This window comes from Ambystoma mexicanum, chromosome 3p (assembly GCF_040938575.1).
Source record: "Ambystoma mexicanum isolate Mex_15411 chromosome 3p, UKY_AmexF1_1, whole genome shotgun sequence".
NCBI lineage: Eukaryota > Metazoa > Chordata > Amphibia > Caudata > Ambystomatidae > Ambystoma > Ambystoma mexicanum.
In genome coordinates, this window is record NC_090925.1 from 106,683,367 (window position 1) to 106,701,050 (window position 17,684).

The following is a 17,684-nucleotide window of genomic DNA, read 5'->3' on the forward strand; positions in this document are numbered from 1 at the left end:
AAATGTGCTTCACAGCGCACGCTATTTTTCAAAGTTAAACTTTAAAATGTCAGAGATTTATGCAGTTATCACTCGTTAAAGATCAACCAATGGCGTTTGCTTTAATTCCGATACTCATTATTTGTCCCATCTCTTCTATCTCTCTAAATATATAAAGCAGAACATCTATTAGTTTGTTCTTTATACAATCCGCCACCGTTCCACCAATCTGCACAAAAGTTTGCATAGTTACCTGTTAGGACCCTCCAGACATTACTGGCTGCATGGTATTTGGACATGCCACCCCTGTCCCCAGATTTCAGCCCCTTCACACCTGAAATCGCGAAAGATAAATGTGGTCGTAGAAATACTGCACAAAGCTCATTTTAAGCGTCTCAACGTGAGGAACAAAGGGGGCGTGGCCTGAGCCTATGGAGTGAGGCACGTTGCGGCGCTGAGCTCCTGCCACGATCCTTACAACTGATCCTTATATTGCGTTTACACAAGAAGAATTGCATCAAAAACCAGCTGCGAGTGCCGACAAAGCGATTGCCTTGAACCCCAGAGGAAATCTGACATAAATCGGAGCCGGGAAACTACTGTTTCACCTGTCGGAAGATGCACCCCCGGGGGAGCAAGATGGTGACTGTCCCGGTGTTATGGGGGATGGGCATGTACGGTTGTGAACCCAAGCGAGTGAACCCAAGCGAGTCGAGTCCCACTGAGAGACAGGATTGCCCCTTCCTGCTGCCCGGGATGCGGACCACTGCCATAGAGAGGACTCACTGGAGGAGCCGCCAGATCAGCATACACAGCGCCGTAAGGAACCAGAGTGACTGGGAGCTGCACCCGGGCCGGAGTTAATGCGTAGACACGGAGCAGGAAGAAGAGTAGCCCGGCACAACGCGGTGGCGCTCCAAGGAAAGGACTGGGCAGCGGTCTGCACCAAGAAGCTGCGAACCGGAATGAGGACAGCAGCTGGGCCATCCAGCCACAGCCACCCTCCTCCCGCCGACAGACACATTAAAGGAGGTGGCAAAACAAAGTAACGCTGCCCACTGAGAGGTGCACTGGCATGTTCAGTGTGAGATAAACGTGCGACCACACAAGTGGGGCAGGATAAGATAAACACAGCTATAGCCCCTCCAAGAAATGCTGAGGCCATTAGACAAAGCTGGACACGGGACCGCATACAGCAGGGAGGTGAGAGGAGGGGAAGCACGGCACCAACAAGGCTGTGAAGACTTTACCCAAGACACGAAGCACGGATCGGGTGCAACGAGGGGAACAGCCTAGCCCAGAAGGGGGAAACAGCCTGCCAGCATCACGCACGGCGCAACACGCCCCTCAGTACAGAGCAACTTCGTGCCCAGGAGAAGTTGGTGAACTGCACAGTGCCTGACCCAATAGCCCAGGGGCAAACTTGGATACACTCAAGCGACCAGGCAGAATAGAAAGGCTAACAACAGTGCAGTCCAGATAGCAAGACAAGTGAGTGTATAAGCAAAAGCATGGCACTGATGGAGCAGGAGGCGCACACTGCAGTGGGGGAACCACCTTGAGGGTGCTTCAAAGAGAGAAAGTGGGATAAAAAAGAGACACTGCGCTGCTTGAGGGGGAAAAGAACCGTAATCCACTGTAACAAGATACCCACAACACAACTAAATCACGAAGCGGGGGCTCACACAAGTGGTGTTGCCAGAGGCAGGTGAAGACTCCTTGCAATGGAACTGAACCACTACAAACAGCGGTTGATACACAAAACAGCGAACACCCAACTGTGCAAGCAAGAAACCGAGTAGCAGGCCGCCAATCTGATCTGAGGGACCCCTCACGAGAGGGACTAAGGGCATACAACCAGTAGTGTACAAGTCAAACAGCCCACGTGCAAAACACAACCAGGCACAACCAGGGAAATGCCCACTACCAAGAACAAGAAGGAATCAACGATCATGGACTCCTTCAGTGCAGCCAAGCAGAAAGGGCAAACACAAACGGCCACGGAGGCACAACCAAGGTCCTCAAAAAAGGAGATCACCACTAAAGATGGTCAAGTGCTCAAAGCAATTGCAGCCCTAAGATCCTTCATTGACACAAAAATTGAGGAGGTCAGATCAGAAATGCTTATCTACTACCACTACAGCAGCCAAAGCTGCTGGCTTTGCCATTGCTTGTTTTTAACTGGACTTCAGTAAAGACATGCATACTAATTCTAAATAGAGAGGCTGAAGACACACTTGGGTAAGGCATTTTATTATACTGGTAGCACATTTACTGCTCCATTTAAACCATTAACTGCTTTGAAAATACACTTCAAGCACAACATTTGATGTTACTGCTTGATAAAAGTAGCTCAAAGGGATCCTGGATATGCACCTCGAACAGAGCGAAAAGGCACACCCCACAAACTGGTAAGCGATGGCCGGTTGCTGGTGCACCACAGCCCGCATGCGGAAGCCCGGATAGGCCAAGCAGATGCAGGGGCGCTCGAATGCCACGGTTGGAAAGTGGCAGCTGAGTGCAGTTTTCTAGTTTTGGTTTGGTTTGGAGTTCGTTATGGTTTGAACCCTACACAGAGCGAGGTATCTGCCAAGAAAAGTGTGAATGGGGCTTTACACAACGGAATTGTGGCGGGGGCTACCTGGGAAGGGACACGACCGGTAAACCTGGGGGTGTGGTTGGGGGGAGGGGGAGGCCACACACAGAAATGACCAACAAAATTAAAGTACTGACATGGAACGTCTGAGGTCTGGTACATACATGCGCTGGAATTGGGTGAAATCCTTTATTAAAAGGAAGATGGTGGCCATTGCGTTGCCACAAGAGACCCACCTGACCAAGAAAACCATGGCTGCTATAATGGAACACTGGGATGGCCAATGCTATGGGGCCCCCTACTCAAAATACGCTAAGGGGGTGCTCATCTGGATAAGTCCAGCAACTCCATTCAAACTACTAAACTGTGTGGCAGACCCCGGGGGTCGGAACGTAATAGTAAAAGGATGCATTGAGCTGGTGGAGGTCTGCATAATAAACTTATACTTCCCCAACCATGGGATCCCGAAACACCTAGATACACTGGGGGCCAAACTAGCCCAATGCCGACAGAGTTTCTTTATATGGGGAGGGGACTTCAATTGTGTCAGGGACTGGGAGCTGGACATGTCTAAACCGACAGCAACCAGAAATGACGCCGCAACAGGGGCACTGAATACACTGGTAGAAGCCCTGGACCTAGCAGATGTGTGGAGGGAACTACGCCCCACAGACAAAGGTTACTCATACTTCTCATCGCCACACTCCCTGCACACGAGAATTGACTACTTATTTGTGGCCAAGGGCTACCAAACACAAATAGAATCAGCACAGTACTTAGGCAGGTCAATATCAGACCACTCATCCCTACTGATGAGCTGGAAAACGCGGGGGCCAAGACCGCCCATACCGATGTGGCTTATGGCACCAGGCGCCCTAACCTTCACGGAGGAGCTACGAGATAAAATAGAGGAATAGGTGGAAAAGAACATGGTAGCGTTGAAAAGTGGAGCACAGTCTGGGAAGCAATGAAGGTAGTGGTGAGGGGTGAGGCCATTGCGGGTGCGGGGCGCATAAGGAAAACGCTGAGGGCGGAACTGGAGAAACTGGAGGAGGAGATAAAACAAAGAGTCAGACACAAAAGGAACAAGAGAGGAAGAGGTGGAACTAGCACGATTGTGAGGAGACTGCCAAGAGGCATAGGGGAGTCTCTCCAAGTTCGATTACTCAGTGAAAGCTGCAAAAGCACATGCCGAGGGTGATAAACCGGGCGGCTGTTAGCGTCGCTATGCAGGTGTCATGATTCCTGCCCTCATGTCCCCAGCTGTCATGCATGCTGGCCATATTACCTCTGGACCTGGAAAACCGTCTTCACGTAGAACGGGTTATGCTCATAGAACTGCTAGACCATTCTATTCTAAATGGAGGTTGTTTGATGTACTGCCGGGAAAACGACATTTGCATTATTCATGTCGTTGAATTCACGTGATTCAGGGTAGTCACATATGTTACTGCAGTACGTTCATAAGCAGCGTGGAGACGTTGCTCGCTGCTTCTGATTGAACCAATATGGCATTTGGTAGCTGAACTTTTGATCTGTGTCCTCGCATCTTGTCAGTTACTTCCTGGGCTTTCTTCGGCGTGTTTCTTCCACACGCAAACTCCTGGAGCTGCTTTCTAGAAGTTACAGCAGTTTTTGTTCACGTGAAATTTCTACACGCTATCTTTGGCAGTAGTCCATTAGAAGACCATCATACGGCTTTCCTTCACACGCGAGTTTTGGCAGCACTGTCTGTGTGCACTTCAGTCGCGTGTATCCTCACAAGCGGGTTCCTGATATCTTCGCATGCTGCTTTCCTGACTGCGTGTAATTTGTTGCGTGCAAATTCCCACGCGGATGCTGGAACTCTCCAAGCGCGGCTGTCCTGGCTGTGTGTACTTTGTTCGCGGGTAAAACCTCACGCGGACGCTGGAACTCTCCAAGCACGACTGTCCTGGCTGCATGTACTTTGTTCGCGGGTAAAACCCCACGCACTCTGGAACTCTTCAGGTATGGCTGTCTGGCTGTGTGCACTTCTGTTTGCGTGTAAAATCACACGCGGTCTACTCTACTCTTTACATGCTGTGGTCCTGGTTGCGTGTACTCTTGTTGCATGTAAATCAGCACGCTTTCTACTGTACTTGCAAGCGCGGCTGTTCAGGCTGTGTGAACTTTTGTCGCGTGTAAATCTGCACGCGTTTTTTTTAACTCTTTGAAACGTGTAACTCCACACGCATTCCCTGGCACCTGTGATGAGATAACAGGTGGACTCATTTCATTTCTGTTCTACGTGGGAAAGGAAGTATTATGAACAAATGTTTATTTGAAGGTGATTGTGCACAGTACTTTGGATGCTATCCTGTGGTGCACCAACCCGGCATCTAGCGTGAGCCTCGTGCCATTCGGGATAAGTCTCCCTAACTAACCTCCCCTCCTTTGTCATTGTTTCAATACCTGGATTTGTTCTGTGACTTGTTGGTGGAGATTCCAGTTCTAAGCCTACAAGTTAGTGTTGTAATTTGTGCTATTGCTGTGCTATCAGTGAGAGTTTAGTTGGGATAACTTCTCATGATGCTTTATTTATCCTAGGCTGACTTCCTATAATGCTCCCAAGCCCTTTCCAGTGATCCCTCTCTCTGCCTGTTTTACTAGTCAGAGAGTTGTATCATTTGGAAGGTCTAATTTGACTTCAATACTATCAAGCCGTGTGAATTCAAGGATCCAGAAGAGCCCTACCAATTGTATCCTTTTTGGTTACCGTATCCTTTTCATAAAATACCTTGGTGATTTATGACACCAGCCCTCCAAGATGTCAGGCTGGAGCCAGGCCACGATCACCTACATGGCCCTCAAGGGCCTCTCCATCCCTCCAAAGACCCACTTGGAGTCAGACTTGGCGCTTGTGGCACCAGACTCACTCACTCCCATAGGATAACATTGGGAATTGGACTTGTAGTGCATTGATGGGGACAAGATGGATGCTCCCACATATTTCGGTTCCCAGAACTGCATGTGCAGTCTAGTCTTTTGGGTGTGGTTCAGCCCAGAGATACCTGGGATACCCAGAGACTATTTAAGCCACGCCCAGGCTGAGAAACATGCTTTGTGTTTTCTGCACCTGCAGGGTGACACTCAGCGTGTTCGGATCGGTCTCCAGTAGGCCTGCATCTTTCTTTTGCGCTCAGCTCCTGCAAGAACAAGAACACTGTTAGGAACAACCTTACCTTGCAGCGCTTCTGCCCATCATTCATCACTCCTTCTGTTCTGTGGGCATCTTCGGCGGTGATTTTCCCATCCCGGCACGCCGCTTCCTAAGGAAAAGGGAAAAGAACAGAAAAAGGCATTAGTAAGCATTCAGCAAATCTTCGCTTATTTTTAAAGACTTTACGAGCTTCAAATGCTTACCTGAATCCCAGACGCTCTGGGGGAACTCTGTCTCCGGAACGTCTCATCCATCTGCAAGAGGGAAAAGACACTCCAGGTTAGCGTGGAAACATCTAGAGGCACCGCATACCGCGCTTACTCACTGCATTTCTTCTTCATAATCGGCATCCACGCTGAAAACGTCGCGGCACCTAAAAGACACAGAAAAAGAACTCAGTTCAATACAAATACGAAAGGGGCGCATCGTGCATCTCGCTCTCACTCACCATCAGCGCTACTTATCTCAGCAGCACGCCGCCATCCCCGGACGCCGGCCATCATCTAAGGAAGGAAAGGAATGAAGTTAGAGAACTGTTCAAAAGACTCATTATACTTACCTGTCGGACTCTTGCCAGTGAAGTAACTAGGCAGCAGCGAGCCCGCATCAATATACGCGCGCCTGCACTGAAAGCAGGACAGAGAGCACACTTTCCAAGAAAACATGGTGAGCTGTGGATCGAAGGGAAGTGTTGGACCCCGGGGAAGAAGGGGTTCATGCACACAGAGACAATAGGGAGTTAAACTCTACCAATCCTGGTGTTTCAGCCCCAGTCTCCAGTCGAGTAGACTCCAGGGAAGGGTTCAAGGTTGTAAGAGGTCAGATTAGGCTGAGTAGCGTCCCCGTGGATACCAGGTGAGCGTTACAGCAGGAGAGAACACCCACAATCGCAGACCACAGAGAATAAAGACACAACAGGCACAACATTCAAAACACAACAAGAAATCAAAAACACTTTTCGAGACTTCTACTCCCACCTTTACAGTCACGAACAGCAGGTGTCACAAATCGACATACTAGGCACACTAGACGAGATAGGCCTTCCCAAAATAGACCCATCGCAACAGGATTCCCTAGACGCCGAAATAACAGGGGACAATATCACAGAGGCAATACGATCACTCACCTCTAGCAAAACACTGGGAAGCGACCGACTTCCACCGGAATTCTATAAAACATACGAAGCAACCTTGACGCCAGTGCTGCTTGAGGTTTTCCAGGAGGCATATACCAAAGGCGAACTGCCAGAGTCCATGAGGGAAATCCTAATAATGCTGATACCTAAACCCGGCAAATCAATGGAGAACTGTGACTCATACCGCCCGCTAGCGATGCTGAACTTTGATGTAAAGATCCTAACCACCATACTGGCCAGGCGCCTGAATAAGATAATGGGGGGCTTAATACACAGTGACCAATACAGATTCATACCAGGACGTAGTACAGCGTTGATCCTACACAGGCTACAATGCATACTGGAACAAACAGTGGCATCCCAAGAGCAATATGCCATACTCTCCCTGGACGCCACAAAAGCGTTTGACTCGATATATTGGGAATGGTCGGTGGCAACACTTAGGGAATTTGGATTTTGGTATGGGTTCATTCGATGGGTGCAAATATTATACACGAACCCAAAGGCCAGGGTCAAAACAGGGAGGATAATATCAGAAATCTGGGACATAAAGAGAGGGACGAGACAGGGATGCCCACTATCCCCAATGCCGTATGTGCTGGGCCAGGAACCCATAGCAATATACCTCAGGAAGCAACACCTTGATGCGGGTATCTGGGTGGGGGAACAGGACACCTGCTGTTCCTATATGCGGACGACGTGCTGATGTATGTGAGAGACCCGCACCTGAATGTACCACTGATCCTGGACATACTCGACAACTATGCCAAGGTGACAGGGATACAATTCAGCAAGATCATATCCTGCATATTCACGCTAGCTGGGTTAAAAGGGAGGAGTGTCAGTGAACTAACAGCGGTGGGACTTAACAGGGAGGTGGACTCGTTCAGGTACCTGGGGGTGAACATCAGACACACACCGGAACAAATGCATGAACACAACACGGCGAAGGTGGTGCAGGGCTTGAAGAAGTCCATGAAGTTCTGGTCGAAGCTGCCGCTATCACTGTTAGGTAGGGTAGCCATCACCAAAATGATCATTCTCCCGAGGTTCCTGTACTTCTTCAATAACATGCTCTACTACATAGAGGCGTCCTTTTTCCGCTCCCTGGAGGTACTGCTCTGAGAATTCTTGTGGGGTGCCAATCGCCACAGACTCCCACTAGCAATTTTATATCTACCATACAACAAGGGCAGGGTGAAACTGCCAAACCTCGAGAAGTACTACCTAGCAGCCCAGCTAAGTCATGCAAATGAAATGGCGCACAGACAAAGCTACCTCAGAAACACACTTATTACAGCACCTAGTGGCTCCCATTAAGTTAAAAGAAATACTGTGGGTAACACAGGGGTGCTCGGAACACACACCCCTGATGGTAACACTGGGTAGGAAGGTATGGAGGAGAACGCAAACCTTACTGAAAATAACAAACTCCTACTCACCGGAGGTGCCGATAGCAGCAGACAAATGCAAAGATAGCACAGACTTGGCAGTGGTAAGAAAATGGGAATGGACAGGGATATACACATGGGGAGATGTATATGAAGACGTGGTCTTCAGGGAATTCGACTTGATGCAAGAAATAGAGGAGCTACCAAGTGGGCAATTTCTCTGGTACAGCAGTCCGGTAAAAGGCCAAAGAAAGGTGTGAGGGCTGGCCAGAGGAGCCACAGGAGAGTCCACTACTGACCCTGATGTACAACTTAAACGATGGCTGGAGGCCGATTTATGCTGATTGACACACCCAACCCCAAGGGCACAGCGCTGAAAGAACAATGGGAAAGACCTAAGTGAACACATTACAGAACGAGAGTGGGAGAGAATACTGGGCTTTCCTAAGGCTGTATCGAGGAACCAGAGCTTCAAACTGATACAACTGAATGTGCTGTACCGTACATACATGACCCCGCACAGAATAGCCGCGTTTAACAAAGAAGCAAGCTCACAATGCCTGTGGTGCAAAGGCGAGAATGCTGAATTGCTACACATGTTTTGGGGGTGCGTGCGGGTACAACATTTTTGGGCATGCATAGAACGTGATTGCAGGGAGGCTGGAATAATGAGGTATGAATGTCACTGAAAGAATGCTTGCTTGGTGCCTACCCCAGACTCAGCAAACATAAACATGTGACCAGGTTTATGGACCTGGCATGCATATTGGCTAAGGGAACCATCGCCATGTCCTGGAAAGCTACTGCGGGGCCACAATATGGAAGATGGCGCAAGGAATTGGAAAGGTGGGCAGAGGCAGAGACCAAGGTGTGGGTGGACGGAGCAAATAGATCGGATCCTGATGGTGCTGACAAATTTGCAGCATGGAAAGCGCTGCTTTGGGACATGTTTCACCCATCTGACGACAAACCCCCATGAGGGTACCAACTAAAACAGAAAACACTTGCAGTGTGCCCGGCCTGGTCGTCCCCAGGCACCCGAATGAAATTCCTCAACTGGCAACATGAGGAGCGAACAGATTAAGCCCCAAATAACGAAGTGTTTGCCCAACTGAACTATAAGTAACACACAGCAAGTGTAGGGAGTTGTTTGTTAATGGTTATTTGTTGTTGTTAACTTAAATGTAGGCATGCGAAATGCACAACTGTAACTATATAAATGCCAATAAAAACATGTCAAAATAAACTCAACGTGAGAAACAAAACTTAAAGGCCCTGAAAACTACTTTTTAAGGCCCTAAAATGCACCGTTTCCGAGATACTTGCACCACAATGCACTACAGCGTGGCAGGGGGAGGCAACAGGTGGGGAGAGCGCCCAGAAGGTCTCAGTATGCTGCAGCACGTCAACTCTCGCCTCTCATCCAAGTCTGCTCTGGGGTATGTCAGCCAGCCACATGCGCCCAATCTCAGCGCAGTTTACTTCAGAGTTCAAAGCACATCAAGCAAGAAGTGACTCAGAACAGCGACCTACATGATCATTGATTTTCAGCAGTTGATGAGACTGTTATCATGTCTGTCTACAGAATTCGTGCGCAATATGGGTATTTTTACTAGTCATAAATGTAGGATGACAGGTACATAACGCAGAAAAAAAGCATTTGGTTGGGTCAGTCATAATTGCTGCCACAGAAATGTATCCAAAAGTATTGGATACTCCTATCCCCTGCACACCATAATGCTGGAGAAATCAGCCAAAATTGGTAGTTCGTAGTTATACAGATATATGCCAAGCATCCATTGGTTTTTTCAATTAGTACCAAGAAAGTAGAAATGATTCCGTTCCACAGTAGTTCAGTAGGCAAAACTTTATATGTAGTGTCATCAGCACAACGTGTTTCAGGATTCAGGCTCCCTTCATCAGGTGCAATTCAAAAGTCTACAATGTAATATGACAATCGGTCAGCATGATATATAACAGTATTCATCTTTGTAAATGAACAGAAATATATATTATTCAGGATATTAAATATCCATATTATTATATTAGGGACAACTGTAAATAAAATTAAAGTAAATAGTAAAAAGTAATAATATCAGTGAGATGGGGTGATATATCTCCAAATCCTGCAGTTATGGTAACACCCATGTGCAAAAAGAAGCATGTGTGTGTTCCATCTGAAAGATCCCGTAATAGGGAAGATATCCCTGTGCCGAGTACACATGACTAGATGATATCCAGTACTGTGAAACATGCAATTACTAAATAGAAAAGTAATCGATCAAAATGTAGTGATGAAGTCTACCTCACACAGCAATCTATGATATTCCATTTGTGGTGAAACACAAGATGCTATAGGGTCAAACTGCTAAAGGTGATTAGAAATAAATAAATAAAGAAAGGAATTTCAAAAGTCTACATCTAAATAGATGTATGAAAGCATGAGAAAGGAAGTGGAACATAAGTTACTTAATGTTCCATGAATTCAGAAAAAAATGTATGGGAAAAGTCCAAACGCCAGCTGCATAGCAGGTCGTGCCTTTACATTAGTAACTGTTCTAGCTATTAATTTTAAAATATGATCGAATACAACAGCATAACTGTCTCACCCGCTTTCCCTATAGTTAATCTTGTCCGTGCAGGTCTGCACATTCCAAATGTACATTGGAAGAAGTGCAGTAGGGACATTTTTTTTAATTCGTGACACATTGGCAAAGGCAAGTCAAACTTATTGCAGCCATTGTACAGGCATTTGCCATCAAAGGTATGGGCACTCCCATCATTTGTTGTGATAATCCTGCCTATGGATCTGTCATCAAATGCCCGGGTAGTAGTAACTAGGCGTTGCCATCAGACCCCCACGTCATATTTGTAGCCAGAATCTCACTACAGGATGCACTCTATACACGTTGGCCCAAGTCAGGGCTCCCCATTCAGTAAGGGAGATATATTAAGTTCATCATATATATATTAAGTGTTTTCTTTTGCGTTCTCCAATGCACCAGGTTGAAGTCCGAGTCTTTATCTACATTGCATTGTTTATTGACAGATGTGTCTATTGGGCAACTAAATGGTATTCATTTTATCGACTGTGTAAGTGTGAACAGCATAGCCGGTCCTGATAGAATCCGAAAACGAGAGACATTAATGGCATACCTGAAATGGGTTGAATCTCGCATATTCAGCAGATGTTTGGGGGTTCCCTGATAGTCATCTCCCTTCAGAACATGCCTTTGGACAATTGGCAATTAGTCCTGATGATATCTACCGGATTATTGGCACCAGTAAATTTTCTAGGGCTCCTGGAACTGACGGGATTTGTAGCACACTCATCAAGTCTGGTCCCATACCTTACATTGGCTCTTTTGTTGTATTGAGGTCTTGCAAACCATACCAGCCTCTTGGCGAGATAGTATAATTGTCCCGATTCTGAAAAAAGGGTGACCACGATAATCCCAAAAACTACCATCTACTCGCCATGTTGGATATCTCTCCGAAGATTTTTGCCTGGGTCCTCCTTAAAGAGCTTGAGGACTGGGCGGAATCTTCTAATATTATCCCTTATAATCATAAAGAGTTGCGGAAGAATTACAGCAATACCATAACCACTCTTGCTTTAACTACCATCATCCAACAGGTGTGGATGATTAGGAAACTCCCGATCTATGTGGCGTACATCGATTTCAGTTCCGCTGTCGACACTGTGGATCGTAATAGGCTGTGGGGAAAGTTGCTTAATCAGAACATCCCCACAGGACTTTTAAGGATGGTTACTTACTTACACACACACACTAGGGTCAAGATCAGACTAGATCAGCATGGTGGGACTACTTTATGGATTCCAACTTATAAAGGCTTTAAACAAGGCTGTATATTAGGTTTGGTGGTGTTTGATCGTCTGATAATTGATTGCGGCAAACAGTAAAAAAAAACTGCCTGCATTCGATCAATTATCAGAGGATCAAACCGCAAACCAAATGCGCTCGCCCCAAACCCCACCCATCCCCTACTTACCTGTTTGTCCCCTTCACCTCTGCAGCGTCAGATCCGTCCCTCTAGCATGGGTTGGATCTGACGCTGCAGGGTCCCTTTTTCTTCTTTATTTTCTTTTTGGTCCCCCGCATCCCATGTTGAGGAAGCGGGGGATACCCCTGCAACCCGCCAAATGTAATACCTACCAATCATCGGGAGCGGGGGACACCCCCGCAACTCCCGCTCCACATGTTCGGTATGTATTAGCCTAATTGTTCATTTTTAATCGATCGAATGGTACTGGCCGAATTCGGTCAAATTGACCATTTGATCAATTAAAAATGAACAGTTATGCTAATACCATATATTAGCACCCATGCTGTTCAATTTATATCTTTCTGATCTGGGTGTAGAGATGAATAAAGACACAACCGTTGAAACAATGGTACTCAATTGACATCCAGAAATTAAAATTTCTGAAAGACAGGGCCCTAAAGAAATGGCGTTAGTCCAACTCTTCTGTTGATAAGGAATGCTACACTGTGGCAGCAAAGACAGATAAACAGACCATTTGTGAGGCCAATAAAATGTTTTGTGAGACAAGTATCAAGGGGGCCTCTTCCATTTCCAGGGAATTGTTTAAAATCCGAAAGGAACTTGAGAACCCTTGCCCACCATTTGCCGTAGTCACAAAGGATGTGAAATTATGTCTAGACATCCAGGACTCCATGTGAATAAAAATTGAGAACATCAAAAGTGACATTGTGCCAACAACAATGCTCCATCAGATGACAAGCCCGTACTTAGTTCTGGTGGACCATTGAACCAGATACCTCGTTTTGTCATCTCTGAAGTGACTGATTTGGTGGTCCTGGACATGTTGGACAAACTAAACCAACAAACTGAAAATGGGATACTTGCCCAGCGTCCGTTGTATAATCCTGTGCCCACTTCCTTGCCCCTCTAATTACCAAATTTATTAATCTATCTTTTTTGGAAAATTATGTTCCCATCTCCATCAAACAAACATGGATAGCCCATTTGCTGAAAAAAACATCCTTAGATCCAACCATGGCAGGCAATTATCGTCCCATAACTAATACACCTTTTCTCCTGAAAATGTTAGATAGTATCGCTCACCAGCAAATTCAAGATTTTCTTGGCCTTCATAATGTTCTAAGCCTAAAACAGTCAGGTTTCAGAAGTCATCACATCACGGAATCCACGCTGTTGGATCCGAAATCCAATATCTTGGAACATCTAGAGAAAGGTAAAACAGCAATCCTGATGCTTCTGGACCTGACTGCTGCTTTCGACCTAGTGGATCATGCCATGTTAGTCACCAGACTCCAGGAATCGGCCGCCTTTTCTCCTGAAGCAGCTAGATGGGTTCTCTCATTTTTGACAGAGCGAACAGGAGGAGTCTATTGTGACAATGCTGCTATGGAGGGTTTTGTTCTGACCTGTGGGGTCCCTCAGGGCTCATGTCTATCTCCCATTCTTGTTAATATTTTTACCCTGCCTCTTTTTGACCTGTTGGACTCCAATCATGTGATATATGCAAACTATGCTGATGACACCCAGTGCCTTATCCCCCTCACTGGCAATCATGCGGCTTACTCCTTGACAATCAACTCCACATATAATATTATACATAGGTGGATGCTACTTAATGGTCTGGCAGTTACCAACTCAAAGACAGAAATCCTGATTGTGGGCACTGCAGAGAAACTCCGTAAACTGGACCCTGCATTCCAAACTTCCAAAGTAGCCGAATGTTCTCTCCGAACTATTACAAAGCTCAAGACCCTTGGAGTTGTTTTGGACCAAGAGCTGAGCATGAAAGCTCATGTTAGTCATCTTGTTTCCTGCTCCTCTTATTATATCAAGCTCCTGGTGCAAATCCGCCCCTTCCTAGATGTTAGTAGTTGTGCCACTCTGGCTCGAGCCATCACCGGGTCCTGCTTAGACGACTGTTCTAGCCTCCCTCAGGGGATAGGTCAGGGGGAATTGAATCACCTCCAGGTTGTGCAGAACAATGCGGTCAGATTAGTTTGCGGCCTGCACAACTCAGACCATGTATCTGTAGCAAGAAAATCCCTGCATTGTCTTCCTATTAGAAAGGGCATTGTCTTCTGTACACTGTGCATTGCTCACTCCTATCTTTTTGGCAAAAGCCCGGCCTACCTTTCATCTATGCAGGGTTGGCTCCGTGTCAGACGTATATTAAGATCCAAAAATTCGAGCCTCCTTCTGACTCCAAAAGCCAAACTGACTGTAGTATCTGAAGGCTGCTTCCCAATGGCAGCCCCTCGCCTCTGAAATGCACTTCCGCCTAACTTGAGATCTTGCTCTTCCCTGCAAGCCTTCAAAGGTACACTGAAGACTATCCTATTTGAATGATTGACCCTTGTTTCTGACATCTGACTGTTCATATCTTTCTGTGTTCTCTTGTTTCTCCGTCCAGTCCCGCGCTTCCATGCCTAAGGGCTTAGTTCCAGCGCTTTACTAATAAAATAAATAAATAAACACAGTGGTTAGGTCATGCAGATGATCTCGCCATCTTGGATCTCACTCCTGGAGGCTTGCATACTACTTTGAATAAATTGGAAGCGTATGTTGATGTCAACTCACTTGTTATAAACACCACTATAACTAAAATGATGGTCTTCAATCCAGTTGGCAAAAAGACAAAAAAGGCGAGATGGGAGATAGAAGGGGTTACACTTGAAGTGGTTTCCTCATATAAATGCCTGGGAATACACCTTGATTGTAAATTAAGTGGTGCCCCTCATTTGGACCAAGTTAGATTGAAGACCCACATGACTACGGGTCGTATTTGCTCCGTCGCCCCAAAAGGTTGGGGGATTTTCAACTGGTTCTCTAAGTCAGCTTTATCAAGCCAAATTAGCCTCTGTCTTACTCTAGGGAGCAGAAATTTGGGCACTGGCAAATTTCGAAGAGACGTATAAATTAGAACACGCTATGCTGAAGAGCCTCTTACGTCTGCCACTATGCACTGCCACTGAAATGGTCTTCCTGAAGTGTAATGTTATACCTATCTTTTCTAAAATTCATCTTTATTGTCTAACCATATTTTGGAAGTTAGTTAATGCTCCAGAAATCTCTCTTACAGGCTTAATATGCAATGCTTATATGACTAGAGCTACATCGATTCCTTCTAGCATCATTGTAAGACTGCACTTTTTTGGTCTGGCACTACCTAAAACTGAAATTCAGTACTGTTAGAACAAGGGACACCGAGGGGGCCTGGTCTGATGTTCCAAGGAAAAGCAGGGAATGTCGCCTATGCAGAGAGGGGGCTTTTGAGTCTGTAAGACATCTTTTGTGTGAATGTGCGTCTTTACAGAAACTGGGGCTAGGCGCGCTGTGATCTGCGGGAATGATGGTGTCCCTTGCCCATGGACACTTTGTGGGACTTGTTTATGAGTGGGAACCATGAATCCTGCATTATTTAGTTAACTATTTTGCAGAGGAACATTGCATATCTCTTTGATATGTTATCATGAGGGAATGGGCCGTTAATGCTTTGAAAACGGTTGCAGCTGTTACTTCTCTTTTTATCTGAGTTTGTACTTCTGCATTTCTCTTATCTTAATTTCCTCATTGTATGTGAAAAGTTTTAATAAACTATAAAACATTTTTTTAAAAATGTAAAAAAGAATCCAAGATCATGCATGCAAGATCCACAGAGATCTCTGAGGATCTACACATGTGTGAATCTGGCCCCATGGGATGAACCCTCTTAATTGAACGGTTCTCCCTGTTGTTCTCTATCTGTATTGTCTTCCTCTTTTGTGCAATGCTTTGATGCTTGGCAGGTTGTGCTCTGTACATAGATACATACATAGGTAACTGGTTTCCCCTTTTGCCTCAGAACAGTAATGTGCATGTAAAATAACTGAATTCTAAAGCTGCTCATGCAGACAAATCACTGTCCACACCCACCTTACTCCTAAAATCACACTATTAATTCATACAAATATGATTTTGAGGTAACGGGTACTTGGAAAGAAATTGCACGATCATTCCAGTACTGTTAGTCCTCTATTAGTGAAGGATGCTAAAAAAAACAAAATGCATATGTCAACGGAACTGTAAATAGGTAAAATGTACTATAAGCAAGAAAAAGTGAACTTGAACTGTAACTAAGAAAAATGTTCTGTAACCAGCGCCACGATGCCTCCGGGCTGTTGTACGCTCAACAAATGTGAATAAATAAATAAATAAATGTTGTGAGATGAGCAAGCATCTGTTGATTTATTGCCCTGCTTTTAAATCAGAAAGTCATGTATGTTTCCATTAGTCCCTGATGATCTAACACAATGGGAGACAATATGGTTGCAAATTATGAACGCCAAGGACAATTCAACTCTCAACAAATGTATGCGACTAGGACTAAAAATCCCATATCAACGGAAATGTAAGTAATTCAAATCTTGTAATTGTTATTATTCTAATCACCTAGATGTAAACAAGTTGACTGGATACATTTGATGTTACTGTAAATGTATTAATGTGATTGCAACATTTTAAGCATTATTATTGTGTAAAAGGCTATTGTAATACCTATATTATACATACGTAAATAAATATACCAGAAACAAATATGCTGACATAAACTTCTTAAATTACGTTAATTCTTAGTTTTTTGCAGAACTGTACATTTTATAAATACTGGACTGCGTGCAATGCAATATGAAGTGGGCCTAGAAGCAACGCCTGGTTGATTATTTCTCTCCTGTCATGGGACAACCTGAGACACTGCTCAATTAGTTATACTACTGTTCAAAGTTGATCAATCACAGAAAATCAGGTGCGATACGATCACATTGTTGCAGTGAATTCTGGACACAAGCACCCATCTTGTAGTTACGGAAACATTGAAGAACGTGCCGTGGGGACCTGCCTTGCGGATCCAGACAGCCGCAGTGACGTGGCGAGACGGGACCAGCACACATACACGAGCAGTGTAAATGAGTGATAGGTCTCTCCCGCCTGCACCGGCCATCATTTCATGAACACTACGTTGGAGTTCTTGAGCAATAGACATTGATGCATCAGTGAATCAACTGCTGACTTTCACACAAGAACATTTGCTGTTGTACTGCAGAGCCTCGTTCTCCCATTGTGTGTAGGAGCTAAATAAATCCTTATTCGCCCCTATGCCACCACTACATAATTGGAGGCGAGGATCAAGGACGGAAGTTGTCCACGCCAGCATGCATTTCTCCAGTCCCCTAGGCCCGGAATACCTTGGTTAGAGTGGGGGCCATTTTTTAATGCGTACCTGGGGGCCGTGGGCGCTTAGACTATGCTGCAGGGCGGAAAAAGGCAATGTTACTCAATGCCATTGGCATCGAAGGGCAAGGAATATTTGAAATACTGAAACGTGAGCCTTTGGATGGA